The sequence below is a fragment of the Castor canadensis genome, chromosome 6, assembly GCF_047511655.1.
Source record: "Castor canadensis chromosome 6, mCasCan1.hap1v2, whole genome shotgun sequence".
NCBI classification, from domain to species: Eukaryota; Metazoa; Chordata; class Mammalia; order Rodentia; family Castoridae; genus Castor; species Castor canadensis.
In genome coordinates this window covers 8,391,653-8,417,543 of record NC_133391.1, presented here as the reverse complement: position 1 = coordinate 8,417,543, position 25,891 = coordinate 8,391,653, and the positions used below count along the sequence as shown (strand labels likewise).

General features: G+C 35.6%; 2 pseudogenes; one reads left to right on the top strand and one right to left on the bottom strand.

The window, feature by feature from the left end:
- The window catches only part of LOC109677102 (vomeronasal type-2 receptor 116-like), a 42,391-nt pseudogene extending 23,657 nt beyond the window's left edge, over nt 1-18,734 (bottom strand).
- Nucleotides 18,735-18,742: 8 nt separating this feature from the next.
- The window catches only part of LOC109678442 (vomeronasal type-2 receptor 116-like), a 59,230-nt pseudogene continuing 52,081 nt past the window's right edge, over nt 18,743-25,891 (top strand).

Here is a 25,891-nt window from a genome sequence, read left to right as displayed (position 1 = left end):
AATTTCAAAATATGACAGAAGTGCAAAATAGCAGGACAGATCAACAAAAGAAATATGAATGTTCTTAAGAGACAGGCTGTTTAAAATACACAACTGAAGGAGAACAATAATGAAGAAGTTGACAAAGGCTTATGGCTTCTTTGTAAAAGTATAAAAGACCAAATATTTGTGCTATTGCAATTCAAGAGGAAGTTGAGAAAGCCAAAATGTATATATATTTGTGTATATATATATATACACACACACACACACACAAACCTAAAAGAGGGTTTTTATTCTGACATTCTGATACATTTACATGTATATTTGTTGTATTTCATCCCTGTTTTTCTTATGAGTGTCCAGTATCTCATTTTTGGTTTATTTCTATGTTTGTATAATGATTATGTTAGTTTGTTGTTGTTAAAAGTACTCCAAAGAGCTTGTTTTTATCAACTGATACTTTCATAATACCCATCTAGGTCCCTAATTGAAATACTTCTGTAGACAAATCAAAAGTAATGAGCACATAATCAAAACATAAACCAATAACAGTTCTCTTAACCATGGAAAAGGACTATACAATAGATGTAAAGGGGGTGCTGCAACAAACTAGAGAACAAGTTATAACATGGCTATAGGGAGATCTGATCAAACAGAATTAGTGGGGATGTAGATGGAATGTATTTTCCTATTTAGAGACACAGAATGCATGAATGGATACAATACCGGACCCAACTCTATGCTATTCCCAACAATCTTACTTCAACTTTAATGATAAACATGGCCTAAAATTGAAGGAATGGGACATTATATTGCATGCAAATTGAAGCTGTGATAAAGCAGGAATGACCATACTAACATCAGATAAAATATACTTAATTCATTCAATATAAAAGTACACAGAGGGTCATAATATGACAAAGGAGTTACTTCAGGAGGCAATATTATTAAAAATATTTATTCATCAAATATCAGAACACTCAAATATACAAAGAATATCTTAATGACTCTAAATCAGAGCAATTCTCAGATTCAGAAACTGGTAAATCCTTTAATATCTCACACCTAGCAATGGACAGAGATCCAGACTGAAAATGAATACCAAAATATTCGGAGTTAAATTACACCCTAACCAAATATTTCTAATACATATCTACTTTACCATCCAGGCATCATCTTCCAAATACATACTTTTCTTATCAGCACTTGGAACTGTTCAAGGATGGATCATATCATAAAACGTAGGAAAAGGTCAAAATTTAAAAATATAACTGTGTGTAAGGCTTACTTTCAGGAAAAACCATAATAAAAGGGCAGCAAGAAAAACTTCAGATTGAAAATATATGTGATAATTTTAAAACTACTTTTGAGCATCCAATGTATCAAAGGAAAAATCAAAAAGAAAATTATAATGTTTCTTGCAACAAAAGAAAATGTGCAACACCACACTGTATGATACAGTGTAGGCAGCACCAAGAGAAAACTTTATAGTAATCAATGCAAAAGTTGAAGAAAAATAAGAATAGCTACAATTAATAACCTTTACCCACCTTTTCAATAAGAAAGAAAAAAGTACTAACTAAATCTAAAATTAGTACAAGAAAAGAAATAATTATTATCAGAGAAGAGAGGAGTAAAATGGAGACAAAAATATAATGACAAAGACATCATAATGTTAGAAGATCCTAGATTAAGAAATGGACACAACAATGAACTAAATAATATCATTTATTAAAACCAAAACAAAAAGTGAGCAGACCAATTATTATCATAAGGAAGTATATGCCAACAAAGTGCAAGTCTAGAAGATATGGAAAAAAATTAGGGACATGCATATTATTAGAACTGAGTCAGAAAGACATAGAAATCTTGGACAGATGAAAAACAAAGATAGAATGAAAATAGAAAGCCTCTTTCAAAACAAAACTGAAGACTTAATGGTTCACTGATGAATTGCACCAGTCATTTAAGAACAGCAAGGTCAGAGATTCCAAGATGATGGCAGCTGGAGGGAGGAAGCAGGAAGCAGGCTTCCTCAAGTGAAATCTTGGAGGATGCCGGAGATACACCTTACAGGAAAAACCACCAAGAACAGGCAAAACTTTGACTCCTCCACACCTCCAGCTTGTGCATAGCATCTCTACTTCACGTTAAAAGGAGAAACCAGGAGGGCTCCCATGCCACTGCCAGATGGCAGCACCCACACGGCTTGGGAAGACTCAGACCACAAGGTGAGCTAAGTGGCATGTGATACTCCCACAGACAACCCTGGTCCAGATCAGCATAGCCCCCTGGACAGACCGATCCCCATCCAGGGAAAAAAGAAAAAAACTGAATAACAAGCAATAACAACAAAAAAGACACATAGCAAAGATAGCAGGGCATCCTGAGTGCCAAAGAGGTGGGGAGGGGAAATCCCTCACAACAAGCCAGCTGGAGACGGCAGGAGTGGCAGCACATACCCAGCAACCAGAAGCAGGAAAGCTTGTAAAAGTGGTGGTGGGAGGAAAACTCCACAGGAGAGAGGGGAAGACCCACTTCCCATGTGAACTGTAATTAACACACAGGCCTGAGAAAGCTGGTGCAGTGTCACGTCCCCTAGTGTGCTTGGAAAGGGGAAAGCTTGTAGCAGTGGTTGTTGCGCCCAGGAGAACTCTAAGTAAACAAAGACTGTGGGGCTAGGTGAGTGTTAAGTTCACTCCTGAGGTCTGCATAAATAAAGCCTCCAGCAACAGCAGGCTGACAGCAGTGGGCAGGCGAGCCACAGCCTCAGATATCCATTCACAGAACTGTCTCCAGACTCTTCTTTTTCTTTCTCCCTTTGATGAGACAACAACTGAACTACACCTGCATGCTTAAAAACTTACTGAAACTGTATTGCATTTGAACTTGGGACACTTTGTGGTGTTTTTTTTTTTTTTGGTTTGTGTTTCTTTGTTTTCTTTTGTTTTGTTTTAGTTTTTTTCCCCTTTGATGAGACGATGACAGAACTACTTCTGAGACACCATCTCCAGGATTGAAGGCTATGGGACTAACACCAAAATTATTAAGACAGAAACTTTATTGCATTTTAACTTGGAGATTTTTTTTCATTTATTTATTTTTTATTTTTTTCAATCCTCTCTCTGTCTCTCTCATGCCTGTTCAGCTTACTCTTGATTAGTACACTATCTCTCCCTGTTTATATATTTCAAACTTTTGTTTCTTCATTTGTTTGTTTGTTTGTTTTGTTTTTTTCCTGTTTGATGAGACAAAGATACAACTTCTTCCCAGACACTAAAACCAGGACTGGAAGATGAAGGACTAACATCAAAATTATTAAAACTGAAACTTTATTGCACTTGAACTTGGAGGTTTTCTTTTTCTTCTCTGTTTCACTTGCCTCTTGCTGTCTCTCTAATGCCTGTATAGCTCACCATTGATTAGCACACTACCTCTCCCTGTCTATTTCATTAGTACTATATTTTTTGTGTATGTGTGTGTGTGTATGCTTGTTTGTTTGTTTGTTTGGCTTGGTTTTTTCCCCTTTTTCTTTATCTTCTTTGCTTTCCCTCTTCTCTCACCCTTCCACTGTAGAAATCACCATTGTTATTATTACAAGCTAGACAATAGGGAATTACACACAGTACAGGAACAGTAATAATAGCAAGAGCAATGAAGGGAAGATGGAAAAAAGAGAATAACATCTTTCCCCCCAATAATAACTCCATACAGAAAACAGAGAGAAATGAAGAAAACAGATACCCAGATCCAGACCGACAAAACAAAGATAAACTATGCCAAAGAACCCAATAATGCTCACAAGAATAATCTGAAAGAAGAAATCAATGAGAATTTTATAGAGATGATACTGGATATGGTCAACCAAAATGTACAAGAGACACTTAAGAAATTCCAAGACAACAAAAATAGAGAATTTGAGAAAGCATGAAAAGAAATAAAAGAAACTATAGAAGCACTGTATAAACATCAAAGTGAAACAAAGAACATGATCAATAAAGAGATAAGTGAACTCAGAAAGAAAATAGACAATATCAAAGAGGAAGGGACTCAAGATATACAAAACCTCAGAAAAAAGAATGAAACAGAAATTCAAAACAAAATAGAAGGCCAATCCAGCAGACAAGAACAAGCAGAAGACAGAATCTCAGAACTTGAAGATGAAATGGTAATTAAAGGAAAAACCAAAGAGCTATTAGTTAAACAACTCAGGACCTGTGAAAAGAAAATGCAAGAACTTACTGACTCCATCAAATGACCAAACCTGAGAATCATAGGCATTGAAGAAGGAGAAGAAGTGCAAGTGAAGGGAATGCATAATATATTTAACAAAATAATAACAGAAAATTTCCCAAATCTAGAGAAAGATATTCCCATACAGGTGCAGGAAGCCTCCAGAACACCAAACATACCTGACCAAAATGGAACTACCCCCACAATATATTATCATTAAAACAACAAGTACAGAGACTAGAGAAAGAATATTGAAGGATGTAAGAGAGAAAAAAAATAACACACAAAGGTAAACCCATCAAAATCACAGCAGACTTCGCAAAAGAAACATTAAAAGCAAGAAGAGCTTAGGGTGAGATCTTCCGGGCACTGAATGAAAATAACTTCAACCCTAGGATACTCTACCCAGCAAAACTATCATTCAAAAAAGATGGAGCAATAAAAGTCTTCCATGATAAGCAGAAATAAAACAATATATGACCACAAAGCCACCACTACAAAAGATTCTTCAAGGGATTCTGCACACAGAAAGTGAAACTCAACATAACCATGAAAGGGCAGGCAGTACCAAACTACAGGAAAAGAAAAAGCAAGAAAGTAGAGAGTAACATCGATTTAGCTGCACACAATCAAAACCTCAAACAACTAAGACAACTAAATGACAGGAATCACCACATACCTATCACTACTAACACTTAATGTTAACGGACTTAATTCCCCCATCAAATGGCACTGTTTGACAAACTGGATTAAAAAGGAAGATCCAATAATTTGTTAATTACAGGAGAGACCCATCTCATCAATAGAAATAAGCATAGGCTCAGGCTGAAAGGCTAAAAGAAAATTTACCAAGCCAATGGCCCCAGAACACAGGCAGGAGTATCAATACTTATCTCAGACAAAGTAGACTTCAAACCTACATTGATCAAACGAGATAAAGAAGGACATTCCATACTAATAAAAGAGGAAATAGACCAAAATGAAATAATTATCAATCTATATGTACCCAATGTCAACACACCCAATTTCATCAAATGTACTCTGAAGGACATAAAATATATATTAACTCCAACACAGTGTTTGTGGAAGGCATTAACAACCCACTATCATCAATAGATAGGTCATCCAAACAAAAAAATCAATAAAGAAATCCAAAATCTAAAACAAACCATAGATGAATGGACCTAGTTGATCTGTAGAATATGTCATCCAACTTCTATACAATATACATTTTTCTCAGCAGCTCACAGAACCTAATCCAAACTAGATCATATCCTAGGGCACAAAGCATGCCTCAACAAATATGCAAAAATAGAAATTATTCCATGTTTTCTATCTGATCACAATAAAACTGGAAAACCTCAAAAATAAAGACAAAAAGCATGTAAAAATCTGGAAAATGAATAAATCATTGCTTAATAACCAATGGGTCATTGAGGAAATAAAAGAGGAAGTTAAAAGTTTCCTGGGAGTCAATGAAAATGAAAAACACAACCTACTGGAACCAATGGGACACAGCAAAGGCAGTCCTGAGAGGAAAGTTTATAGCTGTGAGTGCATGTATTCAAAAGACTGAAAGATCTCAAATCAATGACTTAATGATGCATCTCAAACTCCTAGAAAAACAAGAACAAGCAATTCCCAAAACAAACAGAAGGAGAGAAATAATAAAAAGAGCTGAAATCAATGAAATAGAAACAAAAAAAATACAAAGAATTAATGAAACAAAAAGTTGGTTCTTTGAAAAAATAAACAAGATTGATAGACCCCTGGCAAACCTGACTAAAATGAGGAGAGAAAACACCCAAATTAATAAAATCAGGAATGCAAGTGGGGAGATAACAACAAACACCATGGAAGTCCAGGAAATCATCAGAGACTACTTTGAGAACCTATACTCAAATAAATTTGAAAATCTTGAAGAAATGGACAGATTTCTAGATACATATGACAATCTAAACCTGAACCAAGAGGACATTAAACACCTAAATAGATCTATAACACAAAATGAAATTGAAGCAGCAATCAAGAGACTCCCCAAAAAGAAAAGTCCAGGACCTGATGGGTTATCTGCTGAATTCTATCAGACTTCTAAAGAAGAACTAATACCAACCCTCCTTAAATTGTTCCACAAAATAGAAAGGGAAGGAAAACTGCCTAACACATTTTATGATGCCAGTATTGCACTTATCCCCAAACCAGGCAAAGACACCTCCAAAAAGGAGAACTATAGGCCAATCTCCTTAATGAACATTGGTGCAAAAATCCTCAATAAAATAATGGCAAACCGAATTCAACAACACATCAAAAAGATCATTCACCAAACCAAGTAAGCCTCATCCCAGGAATGCAGGGGTGGTTCAACATAGGAAAATCAATAAATGTAATAAACCACATTAACAGAAGCAAAGACAAAAACTATTTGATCATCTCAATAGATGCAGAAAAAGCCTTTGATAAGATCCAACACCATTTCATGATAAAAGCTCTAAGAAAACTAGGAATAGAAGGAAAGTTCCTCAACATTATAAAGGTCATATATGACAAACTTACAGCCAGCATTATACTTAATAGTGAGAAACTGAAACCATTCCCTCTAAAATCAGAAACAAGACAAGGATGGCCACTATCTCCACTCCTATTCAACATAGTACTGGAATTCCTAGCCAGAGCAATTAGGCAAGAAGAAGGAATAAAAGGAATACAAATAGGTAAAGAAACTGTCAAAATATCCCTGTTTGCAGACAACATGATCCTATACCTCAAAGACCCAAAAAACTCTACACGAAAGCTCCTAGACACCATCAATAGCTATAGCAAGGTAGCAGGATATAAAATCAACATAGAAAAATCATTAGCATTTCTATACAATAATAATGAACAAACTGAGAAAGAATATATGAAAACAATACCATTTTGAATAGCCTCAAAAAAATCAAATACCTAGGTGTAAACTTAACAAAGGATGTGAATGACCTCTACAAGGAAAACTATAAACTTCTGAAGAAAGAGATTGAGGAAGACTATAGAAAATGGAGAGATCTCCCATACACATAGATTGGTAGAATTAACATAATAAAATTGTCTATACTCCCAAAAGCAATCTACATGTTTAATGCAGTTCCCATCAAAATCCCAATGATATTCATCAAAGAGATTGAAAAATCAACTGTTACATTTATTTGGAAGCACAAGAGGCCACAAATAGCCAAGGCAATACTCAGTAAAAAGAACAATTCTGGAGGTATCACAATACCCGATTTCAAACTATATTACAAAGCTATAGCAATAAAAACAGCATGGTACTGGCACAAAACACACATGAAGTTCAGTGGAACAGAACAGAGGACCCGGATATGAAGCCACACCTCTATAACCAACTTATCTTTGACAAAGTTGCTAAAAATATATGATGGAGAAAAGATAGCCTCTTCAACAAAAACTGCTGGGAAAACTGGTTAGTAGTCTGCATAAAACTGAAAGTAGGTCCATGTATATCACCCTATACCAATATTAACTCAAAATGGATCAAGGATCTTAATATCAGACCCCAAACTCTAAAGTTGGTACAGGAAAGAGTAGGAAATGCTTTAGAACTAATAGGTATAGGCAAATTCTTTCTCAATGGAACCCCAGCAGCTCAGCAACTAAGAGACAGCCTAGATAAATGAGACTTCATAAAACTAAAAAGCTTCTGCTCAACAAAAGAAATGGTCTCTAAACTGAAGAGACCACCCACAGAGTGGGAGAAAATATTTGCCAGCTACACATCAGACAAAGGGCTGATAACCAGAATACATAGGGAACTCAAAAAACTAAATTCTCCCAAAATTAATGAACCAATAGAGAAATGGGCAAATGAACTAAACAGAACTTTCTCAAAAGAAGTTCAAATGGCCAAAAAACACGTGGAAAAAAATGCTCACCATCTTTAGCAATAAAAGAAATGCAAATTAAAACCACACTAAAATTCCACCTCACCCCTGTTAGAATAGCCATCATTAGCAACACCACTAACAACAGGTGTTGACAAGGACGTGGGGAAAAAGGAATCCTTTTACACTGCTCGTGGGAATGTAAACTAGTACAACCACTCTGATGCAGGCTTCTTTAAAATCTAAATATAGATCTACCATATGATCCAGCAATAGCACTCTTGGGGATAAACCCAAAAGAATGTGACACAGGTTTCTCCAGAGGCACTTGCACACCCATGTTTATTGCAGCACTATTCACAACAGCCAAGTTATGGAAACAGCTAAGATGCCCCACTACTGATGTATGGATTAAGAAAATGTGGTATTTATACACAATGGAATTTTATGCAGTTATGAAGAAGAATGAAATGTTATCATTCACAGGTAAATGGATGTAACTAGAGAACATCATTATGTGTGAGATTAGCCTACCCCAAAAGACCAAAAATCATATGTTCTCCCTCATATGCAGACATTAGATCAAGGACAAACACAACCAGGAGATTGGACTTTGAGCACATGATAAAGTGAGAGCACACTTGGGATGTATGAGGAGTATAGGTAAGAAACCCAAAAAACTAGATAGCATTTGTTGCCCTCAGTGCAGAGAAACTAATGCAGATACTTTAAAGCAACAGAGGCCAATGGGAGAAGGGCACCAGGAACTATAGAAAAGGTCAGTTCGAGAAGAATTAATTTAGAAGGTAACACATATGCACAGGAAAGCAATGCAAGTCAACTCCCTGTATAGCTATCCTTATCTCAAGTAGCAAAAACCCTTGGTCTTTCCTATTATTGGTTATACTCTTTCTTCAACAAAATTAGAGATAAGGGCAAAATAATTTCTGCCTGGTATGAGGTGGTAGGGGTAGTGGGAGGAAGCAGGGGAAAGGGAGGGTACAGGGGGAAGGAGGGAGAAATGATCCAAACATTGTATGCACATATAAATAAAAGAAAAAAATTATGCAATAAAACAGTAATAATAGCTAAAAAAAAATTTGTAGCACTGACCTATGAGAATCTGGGGAAATTATAGCAGTTCACAACTAAACTGAGAAATTAGCAGTATGTAAGAACAGGTAAGCTCCTTTGACTATTAAAGGATTAAGAGAGGTTTTTGGACTACTCAAAGAAATCTTATGTATTAGAGTATCTATTGACAACAGTGCTATAAAAAACAAACCTGAGGTGAAGACTAGTATATTATTCTATTATTTAATTTTTATCAAAGTAACAGTTAACACCTGATTAATTCTTAATTCATTTGTGCTCTCATAAATTTTATTACATATAAGATAAAATGACTGTTTAAAGAATACTTTTTTACTTTAAAAGATAACAAGAAATTGAATCTTCTTATCACTGTTGCATTGAAATTTTTGAATTTCTAAGTAGACTGACATGATGGACTTTTCCAGTACCAATTATTATGATGATATCAAGGCTCCTGAATATCTCAGTAAAATTTTAGACAAAACATGCCCTCACCAGTTGGAGAAATGGGTCAAGTGTCTATGACCTTGTGCAAGTTACTGAACCCTAGTACATTACAGAATGCAGAATGAGATGATCATCTCACAATAAGTTTCACCTATAAAACTCTGACTTTTGTACCATAATAAATTCCATCTATTTGGACTACATTAAAAAAAAGAATTCACTTCTCTTAGAATGGCTATCATCAAGAATACTATACAACAAATGTTGGTGAGGATGGGAATGGGAAAAGGAAATGTAAACTGTTCCTTGCTTGTACTAAATTAGTACAACCATGTGGAAAGCAGTGTGGAGGTAACTCAATAAACTAATAAAAGAACTATCATAAGATCCAGCAATACCACTCTTGGGCATATATTCAAATGATTGCAAATCAGGATACAAATAACACACTTGCACACCCCTGTATAATGCAGTTATTCACATTGGCCAAGCTATGGAAACAGCTCCAATTCTCTACAACTGAGGAAAAGATTAAGAAAATGTGGTATTTATACACCATGGATTTTTTTCAGTCATACAAAAGAATAAAACATTTTCATTTGCAGGTAAATTGATGGAATTGGACAGCAGAATGGTATTCAAAATAAGCCATGTTCAGAAAGACACAGGTCGCATGTTTTCTCTCATATGTGGAAGATAGGTCCAAATACAAATACTAGCAAGCAGTATGTATATTCAATATACATATAGCATCATTCAAATGTGGGAGTGCTGGAAGACACTAGGGAAGAAGGAAAGGAGATGAGAATGATAGGGAGTGAATACTATTGAAATACTTTGCATATGTGTAGGAAAAAGACAATGAAATACACACTGAAAACTGCTGAACAATAAAGGGTAAGGGATAAAGGATAAGGAAAAGTAATAAAGGGGGTTAGATTGATTAAACTATGGTATATTTGGAGGCAGAATACCAAGGCAAGCCCCCCCCTGTACAATCAAAAGACCCTTAGACAATGAAGGTCAGGAATGTAAACATGTTGTTAAGGGAAGGGTAACAGTGGGAGGTGGAGGGAAAGATGAAAAAGGTAATGGAAGTTGAAGATGGCTGATGTGTATTCTGCACATGTATGAATATGGAACTTTGCCATTTGATCAGGCCAATTTAAAAAGGGGGACAGGGAAGAGAAAGAAAGGAAAAGATGAACCAAACTGGGGTACATTGTACACATATGGAAATGTCACATTGAAACCCCACATACAGCTATTAAATAATAGTAAAATGTAAAAAAGAAACATCTTGAATTTCAAACAAAATTATGATTTCATTATATTCACATAGCCATAAATTTTAAAAGGCTGTCATGCTCACTAAACCAATATTACAGAAGATAGTTACAGGAATTCCACTCACAGATGAAGAAGAAATACGGTCACAATTAATACAGTCAGGAAAGACTAAATCCAAAGAGAAGAATATATAATCAAATGAGAATTAAGGAAGAATCACACATTGTGAATTTCATAAAGTACAGACATCCAAGTTGAATAAGTGGGAAAGGAAATAAACATGAAATTAATGAAGCTTGTGTAAAATAACAAGAGAAATAATCATTGAAAAAAATTTGGACCTTTACAAGACAAACAAGACTGACAATCCCTTATTCATACTTAGAAAATAGAAATAATCCCATGCATTCTATCTGAACACAATGCATTAAAACTAGAATACAACAACAAAAACAACAGCAGAAAATAGGCAAACAATTGGAAGCTGAACAACACATTGATCAATGATCAGTAGGTCATCCATGAAATAAAAGAGGAAATTAAAAGGTTCCAGGAAGTTAATGAAAATTAAAATATGAACTACCAGAGCCTATGGGACAGAGAAAAGGCAGTCCTAAGAGGAAATTTTATAACCATGAGTGCATATATTAAAAGGACAGAAAGATCTCAAATCAATGACCCAATACTACAGCTCAAACTCCTAAAAAAACAAGAACAAGCAAATCCTGAAACAAGCAGAAGGAAAGAAATAATAAAAACAAGGGCCAAAATTAATGAAATAGAGGCAAAGAAAAACATAAAAAGATTGAATAAAATGAAAAGCTGGTTCCTTGAGAAAATAAACAAGATTGACACACCCCTGGCAAACTTGACTAAAATGAGGAGAGAAAAAAGCCAAAATCAGTAAAATAAGAAATGCAAAAGGGGAGATAACAACAAACACCATGCAAATCCAGAGAATCATCAGAGACTATTTTGAGAACCTACATTCCATTAAATTTGAAAATCTTGAAGAAATGGACAAATTTCTAGATGCTTATAACCATCCAGAATTGGACCAGGAGGATATTAACCATCTAAATAGATATATAATGCAAAATGAAATTGAAGCAGCAATAGACTTCCATAAAAGAAAGTCTAGGACCTGATGCATTCTCTGCTGAATTCAATCAGATATTAAAATAAGAAATAATAACAACTCTCCTTAAACTTTTCTATGAAATAGCAAGGGAAGGAATATTGCCTAACTCATTCTATGAAGCCAGTAATACACTCATCACAAAAACAGACAAAGACACATCTAAAAAGAGAACCATAGGCTAATCTGCTTAATGAACCTCGATGCAAAAATCCTTAATAAAATAATTGCAAACCGACTTCAACAACATATCAGAAAGATCATTCACCATGACCAACTCGGCTTCATCCCAAAATTCAGGGGTTGTTCAACACACGCAAACCTGTAAATGTAATACATCACATTAATAGAAGCAAAGACAAAAACCACTTGATCATCTCAATAGATGCAGAAAAAGCCTTCGACATGATCCAATGCCACTTCGTGATAAATGCTCTAAGAAAACTAGGAATAGAAGGAATGTACCTCAACATTGTAAAGGCTATATATGACAAACATATTGTCAACATCATACTTAATGGAGAAAAACTGAAACCATTTCCCCTAAAATCAGGAATGAGACAAGGGTGCCCACTATCCCCACTCTTATTCAACACAGTCTTGGAATTCCCAGCTAAAGCAATTGGGCAAGAAAAAGGAAGAAAATGAATACAAATAGGTAAAGGAATTGTCAAAATATCCCTATGTGCAGATGACATGATCCTATATCTCAAAGACCCTTAAAACTCTACCCAAAAACCCCTAGACAGCATCAACAGCTTTAGCAAGGTGGCAGTATACAAAATCAACTTTAAAAAATCATTAGCTTTTCTATTCAATTTATTCTATGAAAAAACTGAGAATGAATATGTGGAAACAATTCCATTTACAATAGCCTCAAAAAAATCAAATACCTATGAGTAAACTTAACACAGGATGTGAAAGACCTCTACAAGGAGAACTACAAACCTCTGAAGAAAGAGATTGAGGAAGACTACAGGAGGTAGAAAGATCTCAAGTGCTCATGAATTGGTAGAATTAACATAGTAAAAATGGCTACAGTACCAAAAGCAATCTACATGTTCAATGCAATTCCTGTAAAAATCCCAATGACATTGATCACAGAGATTGAAAAATATACCCTAAAATTCATTTGGAAGCACAAGAGACCACAAATAGCCAAGGCAATACTCAGCAAAAAGAACAATGCTGGAGGTATCACAATACCCAACTTCAAACTGTATTACAAAGCAATAGCAATAAAAACAGCATGGTACTGACACAAAAACAGACATGAGGACCAGTGGAACAGAATAGAGGACCTGGATATGAATCTACACAGCTATGCCCACTTTATTTTTGACAAAGATGCCAAAAAATATGATGGAAAGAAGACAGCCTCTTCAACAAATGTTGCTGTTAAAACTGGTTATTAGTCTGAAGAAACTGAAAATAGATCCATGTTTATCAACTTGTACCAGTATCAACTCAAAATGGATTAAGTGACCTTAATATCAGACACAAAACTCTGAAGCTAGTACAGAAAAGAGCAGGGAATACTCTGGAAGCAATAGGTATAGCAAGGACTTCCTCAATAGAACCCCAGCAGCTCAGCAACTAAGAGAAAGGATAGACAAATAGGACTATATAAAATTAAAAAGCTTCTTCACAACAAAAGAAATGGTCTGTAAACTGAAGAGACCACCCACAGAGTGGGAGAAAATATTTGCTAGCTATAATCAGACTAAGAACTATAACCAGAATATACAGGGAGCACAAAAAACTAAACTCCCCCCAAATAAATGAACCAATAAAGAAATGGGCAACTGAACTAAACAGAACTTTTTCAAAAGAAGAAATTCAAATGGCCAAAAAACATATGAAAAACTACTCACCATCTCTAGCCATAAAGGAAATGCAAATCAAAACCACGTTAAGATTCCCACCTCACTCTTTTAGAATAGCCATTATTAAAAACACCACCAATAACAGGTGTTGGTGAGGATGTGGGGAAAAAGGAACCCTCTTACACTACTGGTGAGAATGCAAGCTAGTGCAACCACTCTGGAAAACAATATGGAGGCTTGTTAAAAATCTAAACATAGAGCTGCCATATGATCCAGCAATCCCACTCCTAGGGATATATCCAAAAATATGTGACTGACACAGGTTACTCCAGAGGCACCTGCACACCCATGTTTATTGCAGCACTATTCACAACAGCCAAGTTATGGAAACAGCCAAGATGACCCACTACTGATGAATGGATTAAGAAAATGTGGTATTTATACATGGTGGAATTATATTCAGCCATGGAAAATAATGAAATCTTATCATCTGCAAATAAATGGATGGAACTGGAGAACATCATCTTAAGCAAAGTTAGCCAGGCTCAGAAAGAGAAAAATCATATGTTCTCCCTCATATGCAGTAATATTATTAGACATGGGTCACATAGTAAAGAGAGGACACATACAGGAGGAATAGGATCCAAAACTTGAATGTGTGTGATGTGCCCACTGCAGAAGAGCTAATATAGTAACCTTAAAACAAGAGAGTCACTATAGGAAGGTGACTGGGAAGTAGTGAAGAGGTTTGGGTTGTAATACACTAGTGCATGGAAGCAATGCTAAGACTTTCTGTGCAGCTATCCTTATCGCAAACTAGCAAGACCTCTATGTCTTTCTTATTACTTCTTATGCTTCTCTTCAACAAAATTGGAGATGAGGGCAGAAAAGGATCTGCCCAGAAGCAATGGGGGTTGGGGGAAGAAAGAGGGGGTGGGGGGCAGAGGGGAAAAATGACCCAAACAATGTATGCACATATGAATAAATAAATAGAGAAAAAAAAACAAAAAAAGAAAAAATGTTGGAACTTTACAAGATAAAGAAGATTGACATTCTCTTATTCATACTTATCCTCCCCATAAAAAAGAGAGAAGAATCTAGTAAATAAAATGAAAGGTGAAAAAGTGCATATTAGAATTTCGGAAACCACTAAAATTCAGAGGATCAATAGGGGATATTTTGTAAAGTGTATTAAAATAAATTTGAAAATTTGACGAAACAGACAAATTTCTAGGCATGCAAGACCAAATGAATTGAAAGAATAGAATCTAAAAAGCCCAAACAGATTTATATTGCACAACAATATGAAGCATTAAAAGAACTTCCCAACAAAATAACACCCAGGACAGGATTGATTCACTGCTAAATTCTCACAGAACTTAAAAAAAGAAATAACACCAATGGTTCTGAAACTATAGTGTAAATTAAAAGGGAAAGAATGAATCCTGAATACATCCTACCTCCAGTATTAGCCTGATAACAAAAGCAGAAAAAGACAAAAAAGGAAATAATACAAAAATATCCTTGAAACATAAACACAAAAATTGTCAAAAAATTACAAATAGTAATCAACAAAACGTTTAAGAAGCAAAACTAGCAAAGCTACATTAAAACTGGCTTGAAACAATAGTACATAGTCACAGTGACAAAAACAGCATGCAGTAGAATGAAAACCATAATTTACATAATACCAGAATTTAATATCCTTCTGGAATTTCTTAGTTTATTTTATATACAATAAATTAGAGGCAGAGAAAGAATGAAAAGTAAGAATCAGGTGGCACTATTTTGCAGAAGATGAGTGTGTTCATCTGGAAATTCAAATGAATACATGAAGAGGTCACACAATCAGTATAGTGGTACCATACCCAAACAAAGAGAAAATGTGCAGTTGCTAATTACTCAAATAAGAAGCAATCACATAAAGCATGAGGGGGAAATAGGTATACTGTGGCAATAGACGTAAATAAAATATAACTGGCTCCTCAGACCAACTGGAAAAACTTACCCAGGAACAATAAACTTTTTTTAATTATAGATTTCAATGGATATGAACAAGTTCTATTAATGGAACTTGTTCAAAGGAAAAGTTGCTCAAAGATGTGAAAAACTCCACCTACATAAGTGATTTATAGATTCATGGTAATGTCTTCAAAATAAATGATATCCCAAAAACGTACCAGAAATGCTTTTTGTAAGTTTCGTCTTAAAGAAGTGTTGGAATTTTTTGATGATAAGTAATGTTTAATCTAATATAAATTGTATGAAATATTTACATGTACTGAAACAAAACATGGTACCTATTAAATATGTATACTTTACTTTTTATGCATCAGTTACACAATGAGGTCAAGAAAATATGTTAAAGATGAAAAATCGGACATTATTCAAAGTAGTAGCAAAACAATCACAAAAAGTTCACAAAATTCATTGAATTCTCTGGCAGCCCAACAGTCTTGAAGAAAAGATGAAAGCTGAGAATCCACTGTCTGATTCCATGATGTAAAATAAAATATTGGGATAAAACAGCATGACAGCCAAGGCAGCAGTGGCTCAGGCCTGTCATCCTAGCTACTCAGGAGGCAGAAATCATTAGTACTCAGTTTGAATCCAGCCCTGGTAAACAGTTCATGAGACCCTATCTTGAAAAACACATCACACAAAAGAAAGGGTTGGTGGAATCACTGAAACTGTAGGCCCTGAGTTCAAACACAAAAACCAACAGGTTTAATTGCAGACATACACACAAATGGAAGATTGAAACACCCACAACTACCCCATGCATTTAAAATCAACTGATTGACAAGTGTGTGGCAAAAACATACCTTGAAGAATCGACAGTTTATTTAATCAGTGCTGTGGAGATAGCTATATATTTGAAAGTGGACCCCCATCCCTCACTGAATACAAAAATAAATACAAAATTAAATACCTATAGTTTAACACCATAAAGTAAGAAATCATTAGAAAAAACATAAGGAAACCTTTCAAGACAAGGGAATAGGCAACAAAATTCAGAAAAAAATTAAGAGCTCAGAAATCCAAACAAAGTTTTAAAAAAAGCATCATATTAAATGGAGAAATTTCTTCAGAGCAAAGGAAATAATCACACAGAGAAGAGACAACCTACAGAATGAGGGATCGTTTACTGCAAACTTTCATCAAAAATGAAACTCATATCCAGAATATATCACAAACTTGGTTAGAATCCCCAAAATAATTCATTTTAAAGGCAATGGTCAGTTCAAATTATCTGTAAAGAAGACATATATTTTTGCACAGAATTTAGTGCAGATTAATTTAGTTTGCTCTCAGGGAATTTAAAATCATTACCACAATGAGATACAAATTCTCCTCAGTTAAGAATAATAATAGCTACAGTATAACAAGTTATAAAGTTATATTTGCCAATATAACATGACAGCAACCTCCCTCCCCTACAGCAAAAACACAATTGCAGTAGTCCATGTATCAATGCAACACCTTCATAGAATAAGATATTCCTTACTCTATTCAACTAGTAATATACATAACATTTCTCTTCTCTAAGTTTAGGAGATTCAGACCAGACTCCTAGAAAACAGATTTCAAATTTTTCTAATTTTAAAGTACATAAGGACTAGTGTAAGCAAAACAAACCAGAGTCCAAAGTGTGACAAATGCATCAGCAACTATATTCAAATATGATATATAAAATTGTGGGAAAAAATAAGTAAGCCTGGAAAAAATTGGGAGAGAACAAAGGTAAACAGACAGACATCTAGGCATGTCATAAGAGCTGTGTACAGATGCAGGGAAGAAACTCAAATTCCTAACCTTTCATCCCTGCTCCCAAATGTGTGCAGATACCACAGGTAACACTCACTACAACAGCACTTGAAAAGACATGCAGGGAATCACTGCTTCCAATCATGTTTTCACTGCTAATAGGGCTGTAAATACATTGCTAGAATTCCATGGAATTCTGCCTTAACAATTTATTAATTAGACCTTCTGCTGCAGACCTGGCATTGTTCATAGCCAAAACCTGAGCACAGATATGTGTCTAAGTGAAGCATTAATAAATTGGAGGGGAAAAATCTCACAGGGTTTATCATTTATTTCTGGCTATGCTTGCATTTCCAGATTTGACACAGCATCCCAGCATGATACACATCTTATTTGAAACAGTAACTGGATGTCTACAGTCATAAGAGTTTTCATGACCATGGGAACAAGTACAGAACTTCTCTGTAGAGACATTACTAGATACATTTATGAGTAAAGAAATCTTATCACACCATTGATCTACAAGAAAGGGAACTTTGTTCTAGTGTCTCAGTAAAGAACACATGCAATTGACTTGGATTGCTTTTCTAAGGATGATCTCTTGGTGCTAGCTTTCAGCCAGGTCTGAGGAGTCCCAGTGATGGTGGAGCAAATGCATAGAATTCAGCCTTCTTAGGGAAAAGAGAAAAAATGGAATATACTTGTTCCTGTTGAAATAAAAATACACCACAAACCACAAAATAAGTTAGGGATGTTTCTGGAAAGGTAGGGAAGAAGGGCCAGGCAGTGGTTATTAGCTTTGGCTGTACATTCACAGATCACTTGGGCAGTATTCATCCAGAAATCAAATACAAGAATGTAACATAAAGCCATAACTTACTTTGTAGAAACTCGTTGCTGGGCAGGATCACTGCTTGTGTCATCTTTGACAAAAGAATAAAGTGGGAAAAACCCTGCAATCAGTACATCTCCATCTTTGTATATACTGGGTTTAGGGTCAGGAAAGCAGTCTGATTTAATAAATGAACTGAGATGGAGGGGATGCTGGAGGAGAAGGAAAATAAAAATCAAGGGGAACATGTCTAGAAATGTACAATTCTCAGAGGCTGAGCCTACAGTGTCAGGCAAGTATATATGTTTCCTATGTGCTTCTGTATATATGTGTTTATGTCAACTGGAATGTCAATTCTAATTCCCCAATTTCTTTCAGCCCAGTGTCTTCCATTCCCATGGAGGCATCCGGAACAATTTCTGCCCTGGGCTCTGCATCTGAGGTCCTGCATCCATGAGATAAACACTAGTTGGAAAATAAGCCTAAGAATCCTCATTTCTACCCAAGCCAACAGATGGTATCTCCCACGCACACACATCATTTTTTATTATTTTATTATTCATATGTGCATACAAGACTTGGGTCATTTCTCCCCCCTGCCCCCACCAACTCCCTTACCACCCACTCAATACCCAGCCAAAACTATTTTGCCCTTATCTCTAATTTTGTTGAAGAGAGATAAGGATAGCTATACAGGGCATTGACTCACATTGATTTCCTGTGTGTGTGTGTTACCTTCTATGTTAATCCTTTTTGATCTAACCTTTTCTCTAGTTCCTGGTCCCCTTTTCCTATTGGCCTCAGTTGCTTTTAAGGTATCTACTTTAGTTTCTCTGCATCAAGGACAACAAATGCTAGCTAATTTTTTAGGTGTCTTACCTATCCTCACCCCTCCCTTGTGTGCCCGGGCTTTTATCATGTGCTCAAACTCCATTCCCATTGTTGTGTTTGCCCTTGATCTAATGTCCACATATGAGGGAGAACATACGATTTTTGGTCTTTTGGGCCAGGCTAACCTCACTCAGAATGATGTTCTCCAATTCCATCCATTTACCAGCGAATGATAACATTTCCTTCTTCTTCATGGCTGCATAAAATTCCATTGTGTATAGATACCACATTTTCTTAATCCATTCGTCAGTGCTGGGGCATCTTGGCTGTTTCCATAACTTGGCTATTGTGAATAGTGCCACAATAAACATGGGTGTGCAGGTGCCTCTGGAGTAACCTGTGTCACAGTCTTTTGGGTATATCCCCAAGAGTGGTGATGCTGGATCAAATGGTAGATCAATGTCTACCTTTTTAAGTAGCCTCCAAATTTTTTTCCAGAGTGGTTGTACTAGTCTACATTCCCACCAACAGTGTAAGAGGATTCCTTTTTCCCTGCATCCTCACCAACACCTGTTGTTGGTGGTGTTGCTAATGATGGCTATTCTAACAGAGGTGAGGTGGAATCTTAGTGTGGTTTTAATTTGCATTTCCTTTATTGTTAGAGATGGTGAACACTTTTTCATGTGTTTTTTGGCCATTTGAATTTCTTCTTTTAAGAATGTTCTGTTTAGTTCACTTGCCCATTTCTTTATTGGTTCATTAGTTTTGGGAGAATTTAGTTTTTTAAGTTCCCTATATAATCTGGTTATCAGTCCTTTGTCTGATGTGTAGCTGGCAAATATTTTCTCCCACTCTGTGGGTGGTCTCTTCAGTTTAGAGACCATTTCTTTTGTTGAGCAGAAGCTTTTTAGTTTTATGAAGTCTCATTTATCTAGGCTGTCTCTTAGTTGCTGAGCTGCTGGGGTTCCATTGAGAAAGAATTTGCCTATACCTATTAGTTCTAAAGCATTTCCTACTCTTTCCTGTACCAACTTTAGAGTTTGGGGTCTGATATTAAGATCCTTGATCCATTTTGAGTTAATCTTGGTATAGGGTGGTATACATGGATCTAGTTTCAGTTTTTTGCAGACTGCTAAACAGTTTTCCCAGCACTTTTTGTTGAAGAGGCTGCTATTTCTCCATCATATATTTTTAGCTCCTTTGTCAAAGACAAGTTGGTTATAGTTGTGTGGCTTCATATCTGGGTCCTCTATTCTGTTCCACTGGTCTTCATGTCTGTTTTTGTGCCAGTACCATGCTGTTCTTACCATTATTGCTTTGTAATATAGTTTGAAGTCAGATATCGTGATACCTCCAGCATTGTTCTTTTGACTGAGTATTGCCTTGGCTATTCGTGGCCTCTTGTGTTTCCATATAAATTTCACAGTAGATTTTTCAATCTCTTTAATGAATGTCATTAGAATTTTGATGGGAATTGCATTAAACATGTAGATTACTTTTGGGAGTATCGACATTTTTACTATGTTGATTCTACCAATCCATGAGCATGGGAGATCTCTCCACTTTCTATAGTCTTCCTCAATCTCTTTCTTCAGAAGTGTATAGTTTTCCTTGTAGAGGTCATTCACATCTTTTGTTAGGTTTACACCTAGGTATTTGATTTTTTTTGAAACAATTGTAAATGGAATTGTTTTCATACATTCTTTTTCCGTTTGCTCATTGTTAGTGTATAGAAATGCTAATGAGTTTTCTATGTTGATTTTATATCCTGCTACCTTGCTATAGCTATTGATGATGTCTAGAAGCTTCTGAGTAGAGTTTTTTCTTTAAGGTATAGGATCATGTCATCTGCAAATAGGGATATTTTGACAGTTTCTTTACCTATTTGTATTCCTTTTATTCCTTCTTCTTGCCTAATTGCTCTGGCTAGGAATTCCAGTGCTATGTTGAATAGGAGTGGAGATAGTGGGCATCCTTGTCTGGTTCCTGATTTTAGAGGGAATTGTTTCAGTTTTTCTCCGTTAAGTATAATGCTGGCTGTAGGTTTGAATATATAGCTTTTATAAGTTGAGGTACTTTCCTTCTATTCCTAGTTTTCTTAGAGCTTTTATCATGAAATGATGTTGGATCTTATCAAAGGCTTTTTCTGCATCTATTGAGATGATGAAGTGGTTTTTGTCTTTGTTTCTGTTAATGTGGTTTATTACGTTTATTGATTTTCATATGTTGTACCACCCCTGCATCCCTGGGATGAAGCCTACTTGGTTGTGGTGAATAATCTTTTTGATGTGTAGTTGAATTTGGTTTGCCATTATTTTGTTGAGGATTTTTGCATCAATGTTCATTAAGGAGGCTGGCCTATAGTTCTCCTTTTGGAGGTGTCTTTGCCTGGTTTTGGGATAAGTGTAATACTGGCTTCATAAAATGTGTTAGGCAGTTCTCCTTCCGTTTCTATTTCGTGGAGCAGTTTAAGGAGGGTTGGTATCAGTTCTTCTTTAAAGGTCTGATAGAATTCAGCATTGAATCCATCAGGTCCTGGACTTTTCTTTTTGGGGAGACTCTTGATTGCTGCTTCTATTTCATTTTGTGTTATAGATCTGTTCAGGTGATTAATTTCCTCTTGGTTCAGTTTTGGATGATCATATGTATCTAGAAATCTGTCCATTTCTTTAAGATTTTTGAATTTATTTGAATATAGGTTCTCAAAGTAGTCTCTGATGATTTCCTGGACTTCTACTAATTTGGGTTTTTTCTTTCCTTGTTTTAGTCAGGCTTGCCAGGGGTCTATCGATCTTGTTTATTTTTTCAAAGAACCAACTTTTTGTTTCCTTAATTCTTTGTATGGTTTTTTTGGTTTCTATTTCGTTGATTTCAGCTCTTATTTTTATTGTTTTTCTCCTCGTATTTGTTTTGGGATTTGCTTGTTCTTGTTTTTCTAGGAGTTTGAGGTGTATGATTAGGTCATTGATTTGGGACCTTTCAGTCTTTTTAATATATGCACTCATGACTATAAACTTTCCTCTCAGGACTGCCTTACTGTGTCCCATAGGTTCCGATAGGTTGTGTTTTCATTTTCATTGACTTCCAGGAACTTTTTAATTTCCTCTTTTATTGCATCGATGATCCATTCTTCATTAAGTAATGAGTTATTTAGTTTCCAGCTGTTTGCATGTTTTTTGTCTTTACTTTTGTTGTTGAGTTCTACTTTTACTGCATGGTGATCAGATAGTATGCACGGTATAATTTCTATTTTCTTATATTTGCTGAGACTTGCTTTGTGCCCTAGGATATGATCTATTTTGGAGAAGGTCCCATGGGCTGCTGAGAAGAATGTATATTGTATAGAAGTTGGATGAAATGTTCTGTAGACATCAACTAGGTCCATTTGATCTATTGTATATTTTAGATCTTGGGTTTCTTTATTGATTTTTTGTTTGGATGACCTATCTATTGATGATAATGGGGTGTTAAAGTCTCCCACAACCATGAAAGCAGCCTTGTTAACATGGTTTAAAATTTGACACAATGTACCATTATAAGAAGTTAATCTGTTATTGACAGATTTTAAACATAACTGCTAGTGTTTTTCTCTTACAAGAGTTTACATTTTACTTTTCACTGTAGGCATATATGCTACATTGGAAGAACTACATAACTGGTCTTTTAAATGCACCTTATGTACAAGATTTAGAATGTGCCAGAAATTACCATGTTGAGCATTTTTGTCTCATTATTATTTCAACATTGAACCACAAAATGTGAACTTGTGTTTGGGAATCTCTTATACACTTTAGGTGATTAAATAATTAACACCTTGACCCTCTTTAGTAAGACCATTTTTTGCTAGAATTCATTTGTAAGATATAACTGGGTTTGGGAATTTAAGTATACATTTTACTGGGGTTAGTTATACAATTCTTTTTCTTTTTGAAGAAGCTAGTTTATTGAATTACATTGCATATGTCAAATCTGGTCATTTGTAGTTATCTTAAAATACCCTGATTTAGAACAGGAAATATGAATTTAATTCACGTAGGAAAATGTCCTAAAAACTTCTTTTCTTGTGACATCTTTCTCAGACATGCAAACAAAGTTTAGATGTTCCCACATAAAATGAATTAGGTCCAGATGATCAATATCAAACTCCAGTTAGACAGGAAGAGTAAGTACTGTGTTCTTCAGCAGAGTAGAGCGACTATGGCTGATACAAATTTTTATACATTTACAAAGAATTAGAGAGCTAGAAGAGAGGATTTTTAAGATTTTCAACAAAAATCATGTTAAATGTTTAAGGAGAGCAGGAGGGTGGAACAGATCCTGGCTGTGGAAAGGTTGGTACCAGAGAGAGGGGGGAGGATGTGGAGAAAGCATGTAGGAGGGTGAAAATAACATAAATACTGCTTACACATAGACGTAAATGGCAAGATGATACCCATTCAAACTACTGAACCAGGAATGAGGGGGATAAAGGAGAATGACAGACAGGGTGACTTCATCTATATTATATTTGATACATCGTAAGAACTTTTGTAAATGTAAATGCTATAATGCATCCCCACCCAATACAATAATAAAAATATATTTCACTGACAAAAATCTTTAAGGAGATGGAAATGCTAGTGACTCTAACAGGCTTTTACACATTGTATACATTTATTGACTTATGAAAATCTAAAAATGTACTTTATTGAAGAAAATTAGAAAACAAAAAAGTCAAACAATACCAAAATGTTACCAGTGAGCTACATTTCCAGCCCTGTGCACTGGAATGTTAATTTGCTCTCTTGTGTAATGAATTTTTGGTCTTCCCAAGATTCACTCCTGTTTTTTAGCTGTGTATCTGCCTCTTAATCAAATTAGATTTTTAAATGCTAAATTGCATTTTGGAATAATTCAACTGCCACATCTCAAGTTGTAAGTCCTGTCACCTACTGAAATACGTTGCTCTTCATTTGGACAGCATTCTCCACCATCCCACATCATTTTAAATAGTCTGTTCACCCCACATTCAAGTATAAAATATATATGCATTGACAATACATATTTTATAACCAATAATAAAATAGCAATAAGAGCCAATTTCTTATTGAGTGGAAAAGATAGAGTTTATCCATAAAATGTAGGGCTGATTCCTAGTTATTATCTTTTTTAATACAAGCATAAACACTGGAGGTAACTAATTTTATATATGTAGTAATGAGAGAAACAAGCAGAGAGACCATTTTAAATTTAAATATGCCACCAAGTTTCTACATTGATAATAAGGAACTAAATTGTAATTTCTGGATTTAGCATGATTCTTGAGTCTCCAGATAAAGGGGAGCACATGCACGTGCAGATGGGGGAATTCTGCATGTGTGACTGCTATCCAGTTATGCATCAATCACTCAGTGAAAGCACTGTGGTTGGCCTGGTCACTGGGCATATGAAGCTGCTCCTCACTATCTTAAATTTGGGGGAATATAATACTCATGTTTCTAGATAAGGCTCTATCTGACCCTTTCACCTCAAATATTACTTTGTGTCCTCTGATACAATTCACTTACATTATTTCAAATGATGTTCACCCAAATGGTTTGTTGACAAAGGTTTGGTACCAAAGTTTCTCAAGAGGAAATTATCCCTGGGGCATTGATATGTGTGGTCTAGCATGAAGACATAGCACCTGGAGTTGGAAAGGATGACACTCACATATATTTTCTTACTTGAAATTTTCACTTAGAAACAGGATGCAGAGCTCCAGGGAAGAGACTATTCCAGATATACCCAGGTGCATAGAAGAGGCTGGACAGAAAGAATTGGAGGTCATGATGGACTTCCCATTCTGCAACACTAATAAACAGTTATATGCATACTTGCACATGTGTATATGTCTACCAGACTGATGTTCCAGGTTCAACTTTTGCCTAGGCTTTGAGCTCAGCACACACAACAAAGATGTTCATATTGATGTTCGTTTTCTTGTTCCTCAGGCTTCCCCTCTCTTGCACCATTTGACTGAACTCAGATGCCTTTTCAGAATGAAAGACAACATATGCAAGAATGGCAACATGGTGATTGGTGGACTCTTCCCCCTTTATACACAACAAGTTCCCCTAGACAAAGGGAATAGAAACAGGTTCTTATCAAAAAGTCAGTTCTTTTTCATTTGTTTATTTTCTGATTGAGTATTACGATGAATAGTGCATAAGAGGTCTGTGGATGGATAGATCAACAACTCTGTGTCTTCTGTCCTGTTCTTCCCAACCATACCACCTAAGACCTACCAAAAATTTATTTTGTCTTTTACTGCTGAGGATTTCCCCATTTTTGAAGGGTTGAGATTATTTTGCATTTCACTCTCTTAGCATCCTATTTTCTGGCTGGAAGCTGAGTGCTTATACTCTTCCGTCATAGCTCTCCATCCTCTTGACAGTTGGTACTGCGTGGGGTCAAGTGATGTCTTTTACAAACACTGTCCAAGCCAGTGGCATGAGCTTAGTACTAAGAGGCTTCAGCACAGTGTTCTTTCATAAATCCATGGTCTGCTAATGCTTCTTCAATAAGCAAATAATTCCTAATGCTTGTGCAGATG